This window comes from Neopsephotus bourkii, unplaced genomic scaffold (genome assembly GCF_033783945.1).
Source record: "Neopsephotus bourkii isolate Nb327-2 ecotype Australia unplaced genomic scaffold, CSIRO-AGI_Nbou_v1 NB_625, whole genome shotgun sequence".
Lineage (NCBI taxonomy): Eukaryota > Metazoa > Chordata > Aves > Psittaciformes > Psittacidae > Neopsephotus > Neopsephotus bourkii.
In genome coordinates this window covers 212,124-221,741 of record NW_026901124.1, presented here as the reverse complement: position 1 = coordinate 221,741, position 9,618 = coordinate 212,124, and positions in this window count along the sequence as shown.

Below are 9,618 nucleotides of genomic sequence, written 5' to 3'. Positions count from 1 at the left end.
GTCTGAGAGCAATAGTATTTTTTTATAGCTTTGGAGAATAACAATCTTTGTAGCTTTGGGGACTCATCTCCAAGGGTAAATCCCCTTGTTCCCAGCACGGTTTTTCAAAGTGTGTCTACATCTCGGTGACAGAAGCCAGGGTGCTTTTGGGGCTAGTTTCAGCCCATGCCTGACCCCAGTTCATCTTGGTCTTTTGCAGGATCGGCGTTTAGGGGAAGTAGAGGCAGCAGACACACAAGAAAGGAGGAAGAAGTGCCGAATGCAGCTTCAGGCTGTGGGTTCATGGAGACCACTACCATGCATGCCATACAAATCTGACCTGCTGCTTTCTGGCAGTCTCCTGGTACTGTCCCTCACTGTCCTCAGAGCACTTTTAATCAGGCTGACCGAGGTACCTGCAGCAAGGTAAGACTGAGGTGAGTTCCTCAGGCCTGCTCTCTTGGCTGCAGGAACCATGTCAATGAGCCTACTCGACCAGACCCAGCTGAGGTCCACTGCTTTCCTTTGGGGCCGGGCTCACAACCCTCTCCCCTCTCCTAAACCAGTGAACAGTGCAATGCTTCCTGGATCCATGAGAGGGCTCCTGCGGAAGATGGCGTGGTAATCAGGAGAATCCCAGTCAAGGAGGACAATCTCCGAGAGCATTGGCTTGCTTCTTTTTGATAACAACGAGCAGACCTGCTTTCCTTGTGGCTGCATGGAGGGGTGCATGAATCCATTCTGGGATAACAAGGAGGTTCTGTGGCAAGATAAGGGGATGCAGGAAATAGTGCAAGAAAAATTGAAATAAATCAGTTTGGATCTTCTATGGGATCTCCAGGTGGCAGTTTGGCATGGCCTTCATGCTGCCTTAGGCACCTGGCTGTGATGGGGAGGGCCACCAATGGAAACAAAGGATCAGATGGCTTCTCTGTGGAAAAGGCATTTTAGTCCTTGATGGATGTGTGAAAGGTATAAGAATACTGAGATGATTACCTTGTATTCCATTAGTGAGTGACTAGGGAGGATATTAAATGGCAGATATTAAACTTGAACATTTAAAAGTCTGCAGGATTGGATAACTTCCAGGAATTGGCCAAAGAGCTCTCTGACCCATTAGTGTCGACACAATGAGAAATAAAAAATGGAGCAGTGAAGAAATTGAAAAGGGTTGGAAAAAAGCCAATCTTTTAAAAGAGTAAATGGGATGAATGAGGCACTAAATGCTCCTGAACCTGACATCCATCATGGGACGGAATGGAGCAGCTGATGCTGGATGCAGTTGGCAGAGTGCAGGGTCTTAGCCTCCACCACACACTGATTAAAAACCGATAGTAATTGGCATTGTGCAAAATTACTGCAGCTCCCTACTGAAAGAATTAAGAACCAGGTAACTGGGTGGTGCAAAAGCAGCTACTGTTGTCCATTAAGAAACCAAACCTGAGAAAGTTCTGTTGTGTGCATGGTGCCCTTCAACAGGGTCTTTCTCCGAAAGGAAACCTGAAATCATTGCAGTTAAATGTGGGGCTGGCTTGAGCACTTGGCATAATGCTGCTCTGTGGTGGGAGCAGGTCTGTGAAACATGCTGAGCTAGACTGTTTATCTGTCACTGGAACGTCTTTTCCAAAGCATTCAACTGGCAGATCTCGAAACAAAGAATACAGGTCACTGGGGAGACTGGATGTTATAGAGTGCTGCAGTTCCTCAAAGAACAGGGGAGCTCTGTGAATAATCCTAATTACACATAGGCTCCCTATGCCATGCTTTGCTCAGGGTATCAGATATGTTCTTCAGAGATAGGGTATATAATATATATACTTTTGTATATACAAGCTTGTCTGCATTAAGCAGAAAAACAGTGGCATTGTCAGACTCTTGCAAATTATTTTAGGTTTAGTGTATGTCCTTGGGCTGTCTACAATTCTAGTTTAACAAAGTTATCTGAATTCATTATAAGAAGATGAGTTGAAATGTTCCATGAAAGCTGTTACATCCGAGAGACTGTGAGCATTGCTCCTTGTTAAGTGACACAAAGGACCAGACGTCCAGTCTAGGTTGCCTAAAATAAACTCATCATCTCATACATTCCCATATCATGGCCCTGAGACTCCTCAATAGGCACAGCCAGCTTATGTGTGCAGTGTCCCTTTTGTATCACCCTACTGCAGACAGTAGGTTACATGGAATTGGCTCTTCCTTCTTGTTTGTCAGCAGATGACTCTGCAGTCCAGGCTTGTGGGCGCTTGTGACACCAGGGCACAGCCAGCCCTGGTCACCTCTCACAGTGTCCCCCTATAGCCAGCACTGCCTAGGGCTGTGGCAGGAGGAAGGGAGGCACAACAATGTGTAAAACTCCCTCTTGCAGCTTGCCAGCACAAGGGGCTTTTCCAGTTCACAAGCGTCCTCAGAAATCCATCAAAGTACTCTACGCTAAAAGCACTCTACGCAAAGCACTACTAATGTGGTGCAAAAACATTACAGCTTTTGGCGGGGCAGCAGACTTGATCTGAAGAATTAGTTGTGATTTCTCACAGCCTTCTGGAGGTTTCTGTGCAAGATAATGGTGTGAAATTTTGAGGCTTGTTAGTGCATGAATGGCATTATTTTTTGGTCTTGTGCCAAATGCCAGAGATGTTCCATGGGACCTGAACCCAGCCAGCAGGGCTGTGTGTGGACTCTGGAATATGCTTTACTTTGAATAACTGACAGGGCCCAGTCGGTGTTCTGTTGTGCAAGACAGGGCTATGAAGGCAAAGGGTGGCCTCAAATCTGCAAAAAGAGAACCTGAAATGTTCTGTTTCTCTTTTGCTGCCTGAGAACGGTGGATGAGAAAGCAGAACACAAGTTTTCACATTATCCACATCAAGTGTTTCCTCCCCCCTCCTTTGTGTGTGTGTGTGTGTTTATTTTTGGCCAAGCCGCAAAGTTCATTCTCGGTTTCCTGAGTGCTGATGTAAGGTCTGTGTCCTGCAAGCGGAGCATTGACACTGTCAGCCAGCTGTGCAGGCAGGAGCAGGGTCGTGCAGGCATTGGGTTTACTAGGCAGATCAGGGGAAGGGTATTGCAGTGTTTCCCTCGGGAGCGAAGTGGCTCCGGTAGGAGCACGGTGACCCCTGGAAGAGGCTGAGCCTCTGTGTGTGCCGGGGGAGCTGGTGCGAGCAGAGGTGGAAGGAAAAGCGGGAGACCCAGGGGAGCGTGTGTGTTGCAGGGGGAGGGTGCACAGGTCACACGATGCGAAACCTACTTTCCCTGCTCGTGCTTCAAGAGCTGCAGATGTTCTTTCCCTGGGCTCGATGCTGGGAAAACAGAGCAGTGTGTAAACCCCTCGGCTTTATTAATTACTGCTATTATTATCACCATCAGCATCTAACTGTTGTGTAAAATTACAAATATTTATTCAGCTTTTACTCCAGTATAATTTTAACCAGACTTGCGGGTTTGGAAATGAATGAAATCATAGGATCCTTCAGACATTTTACAAGCACAAATGCGATGATAACATCTAATTGCAGGGATCTGAGACTGTCTGACTGCAGATGGGATGCTATTAACTTCTTTCTGTCTGTAATGTATGTGTCAGAAAATTGTCAGGATTGTGCTAAACACACTCCAAACCTGTGTGATGGAACAAACATTTAGGTCCTGAGTCTGCAAGAATTTAATCCACACTTAGGCTGATGTGTTTGCAAAGACCACTTTCAAACTACTTACATGTACGACCTAACCCATGAACGGAAATGATTGAAGAAGCAGTATCCCAGAGATAACAATAACCTAAATACATCTCAATGTAAGCAGGTACTGGAATACTAACTACATTAAATTCTAAATCATGGCTGTAGGTTACTGTATAACCCAGGCTGATGCTGACACCTGATTTGCTGCCATAGCCGTTGTTTGTTCTTTCATTCCAAGTCATGGTCACTTTCATGCTTCCAAAGTCCTCGTTACTTCCGACTTTCAAATGCAGTGCTTTCTGTAGGTGGTTGCCAAAGGTATCCTTGCTCTCTAACTGTCTGGGGCTTTACAGGCAAAACAGGGAATCTGCTTCCCTATTTAGGATCACAGACTGATTTGGGTTGGAAGGGACCTTAAAGATCACCTAATTCCAACACTCCTGCCATGTGCAGGAATGCGTTACACTAGACCAGATTGCTTAACCCTTTCCTCCCGGTTCTGTGAAGCGCTGTGCTAGGCTCAGGCATGCAAAATCCATCCCATTTTGATCACTTTGTTTGCAGAAGCTAAATTAATGAGAATAAAAGAGAAAGCTATGTAACTCATAGCTGATGTCAGAAAATGATCACACTGGAAGCTTTCTAGGCGTGCTCAGCATAGCGGAGCCCGAGAAGTGTACGCTCGGTCTTGTTTCGCTGCGAGACACGGATGACTTCCCTCGCCGTGGCTGCAAGAGGAAACCCGGCGCTCCGGCAATGGTTTCCGCTGGCTTCCCAAAGGTGTTTCGGGAGCTGCGTCCGGCACATCCGCGAGAGCGCGATCCGCGGGTGACACCTTGTGAGCGGAGCTGTTGCAGTCACGGCTGTGAAGCTGCTCTCGGCGTGCGGAGCAGCGCTCCATCACTGCGGGCAGCACCACCTCCTCCTGGCTGCCCAACCTGCCGGGGGAGAGAAATGAGGGCGGGCATGGAAAGAAGCCGATCCCTGCCCTCCCCCTGCAGCACGAGGAGGAAGCGCTGCTGAGAGTGAGAGCAGTGAGTTTTGGAGTGCGAGGGCTTCCCTGCCCAGCCGTTGACGATACTCGGCCTTGGCAATGCTGGCAATGCTGACAATGCGGGTGCTGACAATGGCAGCAGATATGTGCTCTGTTTTATCAAATCTCTTTATTCCCGTGCTTTTTAATACTGTTAGCTGACAAAACATTGCTCACTTGTAAATCATATAAAATAGTGTGGTGCGTTGACCCTGGCTGGATGCCACGTGCCTGCCAAAGCTGCCCTGTCACTCTCCCCCTCATCAGGCTAGAGAAAACTCAACAAAAGGCGTGTGGGTTGAGATAAGGACAGGGGGAGATCACTCACCACTTACTGTCACAGGCAAAACAGACTTCACTGGGGAAATTTATTTATTTTCAATCAAATCAGAGAAGAATAATGAGAAATTATACCTAAATCTTAAAACACCTTCCCCCAGCCTTCCCTTCTTCCTCGCTCAACTTCACTCTACATTTCTCTACCTTCTCCCCCCCCCACCCCGTGGCACAGAGGGACAGGAATGGGGGTTGTGGTCAGCCCATCACACGTCTCTGCCGGTCCTTCCTCCTCAGGGGAGAACTCCTCACACTCCTTCCCTGCTCCAGCATGGGATCCCTCACCTGGGAAACAGACCTCCATGAACTTCTCCAGTATAGGCCCTTCCCACAACTGCAGTTCTTCATGACCTAGAGAACAGGCTGCTCCAGCATTCCATGGAATGCAGTCCTTCATGAGCAGACTGCTCCAGCATGGGTCTTTCCCATGGGGTGCACCCTTCAGGAGCAGACTGCTCCAGTGTGGATTTCCTATGGGGTCAGGAGTCCTGCAGCAAACCTGCTCCACTGTGGGCTCCTCTCTCCATGGGGCCACACCTCTTGCCAGGAGCCTGTTCCAGGGCAGGCTTCCCATGGGGTCACAACATCCTTCAGGCATCCCCCTGCTGCAGCATGGGGGGGCTGCAGGTGGAACCTGCTCCACCATGGACCTCCAGGGGCTGTAGGGGCACAGCCTGCCTCACCATGGTCTGCACCACAGGCTGCAGGGGCATCTCTGCTCTGGTGCCTGGAGCACCTCCTCCCCTCCTGACCTTGGTGTCTGCAGGGATGCTTCTCTCATAGTCTCAATTCTTTTCTTCTGGCTACTGTTTGCCAGCAGGATTTTCCCCTTCTTAGTGTTATCCCAGAGGTGCTACCACTGTCACTGATGGGCTCAGCCTTGGTCAGTGGTGGGACTGTCTTGCATCCAGCTGACATTGGCTCTGTCAGACATGGGGGAACCTTCTAGCAGCTTCCCACAGAGACCAGTTCTGTAAGCTCCCCTTCACCTCCAAAGTCTTCCCATACAAAGCCAATACAAATAGAGAAGCTGATTAATATAGTTGCTTAAAGTTGAAGCTGATGGCATGCAGCTGAAGCAGCACATTGCTGTTGGTTTCTGCTGTTCAGCATTTCCCACTGCTGGAAAAAGATTGACATGTTCTGCTATTTTTACCAGACAGAACATCCATTTTGCTAAAACATATGAGGAAAGGCTAAGTGAGCTGGGACTGTTCAGCCTGGAGAAGAGGAGGCTGAGGGGGATCTCATCCATATGTGTAAAAACTTGAAGGCAGGGCGTAAAGAAGACAGAGCCAGGTTCTTTCCAGTGGTGCCTGGTGACAGGACCAGACACAATCGGCATAAACTGGAACATGGGATGTCCCTCCAGAGGTCCCGTCCAGCCTCAGGCACTCTGTGGTTCTGTGGTCCTGCAAAAAAAGATCCAGGAACAGTCACTGCTGCTGGTGGTATTCAATGATGCTAATTGGATTTCACTTGGGAGGTTAGAGAAGTTGCCTTGAGCTTTTTGGTGTTTTTCTCTCAAAAAGAGGGTTGCAGAAGAGCAATCAAGAAGCCTGATTTCTTCTTTTATTGATAATGTCTGAAAAATAAAGATTTAATATGCCTTGCTTTTCTAGGCCCAGTGCAACCAAAACCAAAACTAAACCCTAAACTCTGCTTGAAAAGTGAGTCACTTTTAATATGGGGTTACAGTGAAAATAAGTGGACACAGTGTGAAGGCGTATTTAGATTTTTTTTTAGATTTTTTAAAAGATTTTTTTCAGAGGAAAATTTTATTTCATGGAGTCACTGCTTCCTTTTACATAGAAGTTGGGCAACTGAGCTTAGCAGATGAAAGCTGAGATATATCAGGCCTCCATTACATTATAACCTTGATACTAGGGAAGAAAAAATCATATTAATTGACTCCGTTGGTTTAAAGTTCTACATTTTTATCATTCACGTTATGTTTGGACCTGAAGGCACCAGTTAACAGCAGGGCATCACAGCACAAGGAGAACCGTGGTTATATTGCAAGAGGCTGTTTCTAGGCAAAGTTATTGCAAATTAACTAGACGAGGCCAAGAAAGAGTTTCAGAAAGGCAGCATCACTGCAAGCTCCTTCAAGCTCAAGTGATAAAAGTGATAAATAAATGATGGGTCGGACCTACAAAAAAAAAAAATTAAAAATTAAGAAGTTTGGTTTAAAGATTTTTTTTTTTAATTAGCAGATTCTTTTAATTGTGGATTTTATTTTATTTTGTTTTATTTTAAGATCAGTCCCTATGTTTCATTCTCTTCTGCCTTTTCTCTCAAGCTGTGAGAGTCATAAATCTTCACTAGCATGAATCCAAGAACGGGAGGGAGTAAAATGACAGAAAACATGCAAAGATTCAGCCAGTGTGCTAATTCTGATCTGCACATATGGAACTAGGCCAGCACAGAGGGATGCACCATTTCACCCAGGGTTACATGTAACCTTGGACAGAGTCAGATGCCCAGATTACCAAACAAGTCTTCTGAAGAACAGAGGTGCCCAGATTCTACAGCCAATTCCCCCTTTTGAACCATGATACAGGTTTACTTGGCCAGCAGTCTCTCTAATCCTTGCTAGCATGTGCCAAGCTACTGTATAACTTCTGGATTTCCTTCCTTCAGTCTTTTTCAGGGGAGATGTTCTACAGTTCTTTTATATTCTGAATGGTGACTGCTCACTGTACAGCACTGCACAGTGGAAGGAGATCTCTGTTGCAGATTCAGTCTTATTGTTGTTATATAAATACTGGTACCGATGTCTCCAGACTTCCTTAATCAGCTTGGAATGGGTCACATCTTCAAATGTGTGTACCCTAAACACTGGAATGCAAACAGAGTTAAATAGAACAACTGATAAGTGATATTCACATTTTCCTCCTATTGTGTCTTCACAAAATGGAGCCAAGGGGGATTATATCTCTAAAAATCTTATGCCATTCTTGGATTTTGAAATATTCAGCCACATCCTGATTTCCCCCCAAATGTGGGAGATAGGATTTCGCGGGGCAGTATTTGAAGAAATGCCTAGTTTAACCACCAGAGGTCAGTTTCACACCTTTACACAGTGTAGAAATGACTGAGTACCAGCACCAAATTTTGAAACTCTTGCATACTATAACAAATATCTAAACTATTTCGCTTTAAGTGGCTAGTATGAGAACTTAAATGATAACATGCATTTTTTTTTTTGGTTTCTGGCATTTCTTGTAGTTACAGGTAGATCTTTGTTTTGTGTTGTTAACACCTCTCTATTCAATGGATTACTGGGGAATACTAAATGAGAGATCAGTGTGTGTCTGCTGACAGTTTTATTCATTCCTCACCCCTAATATGCAGAGGATGAAGTCACTGTGCAAGATAGCTCATGAAAGCGCACTTTAGCATCCTCATCTTTTTCTCAGAACCTTTGGAGGCACAAGCCAAAGGAGTTTGCTAATGGCCTCTCTTATTGATATTGCACATTACAGAGGCAGAGACTCATACTGGCAAATGAGACAGTCTGACCTAAAATGAATTACCAACTGTGAAGTCATAATGAGAGGAGTCACTGTTCAATATACTTGTTTGGAACTTCGAAGAACCACTGCCTTCCCAGTTAAAGATGTCGTGCATGGCTTTGGGTTCACAACCACAGAAGGACTCGTAAGGATAAGGACTGCATGGGTGCAAACTGAAGGGAAAAGCTCTTACTCCTCCAGCCTCTCCATGTGTGACTCAGCTTTCACTAGAGCCATTCCCAAAACTGAATTCTTGCCTACACGAATGTGTAGAACAATTTCAGACTTTCAGTGCTGCTTCTCCACAACTCAGCCAAATCTGCATCCTATAATTAAGCCCTGTGAGCCCAGTGTGCACTATCTTTAAAACTGGATCAGCATCAAATGTAGCAGTAGCCAAACTCAGGGCCAGTGGTGGAGCTGTTGCTGCTGTACCTGTTTATTCAGCTGGGCAGAAAAGGCTCTGCTCAAATGTCACATACAACTCAGTTTTCATTCCCAGGGCTGTCAGAAACTCTCCCTGGGCATACCTTTGGTTCTGCTTACACACATCACTGGCATCGGCAGTACCTGACACGTTCTCTGTTTAGCCCGTACAAGTAAGCAGGAGTCAGCCCCACTGCCCACCAAACCCTAATATATGGTGGGCTTGAGAGAGTCCTGCTGTGAGACACTGCTGCCTACTGTTTAGGGATCAGGGAAAAGCTACACTCTGGTCCCCATATGGAGGATCACTGCTGCTTTCACTTAAAGCTTGTTTATTACAAACATGTGTGATCCTCAGAGCAGGTGTCAGGGGTCAGACATAAATCATAGCTGACGGAGCTGGTGCAGACACTGAATTTTTAACCATCACTAACAGCATCTATCAGTGCTACTGTGCTGCTCCTCTGTCCTATCTAGGATCATACACAAACTGGCTGAAGCAGAGAGGTTTTAAATACCCACAAATTCTGACAACAGTGTCATACTCATGCTTCAGAACATGTGTCAAGGAGAGTCTACCTGCCACCCCTTTCTTATGAACACCCATCTGTGTCACTTTCCCCCCTTTACTCCCTGCCAGATGAACATA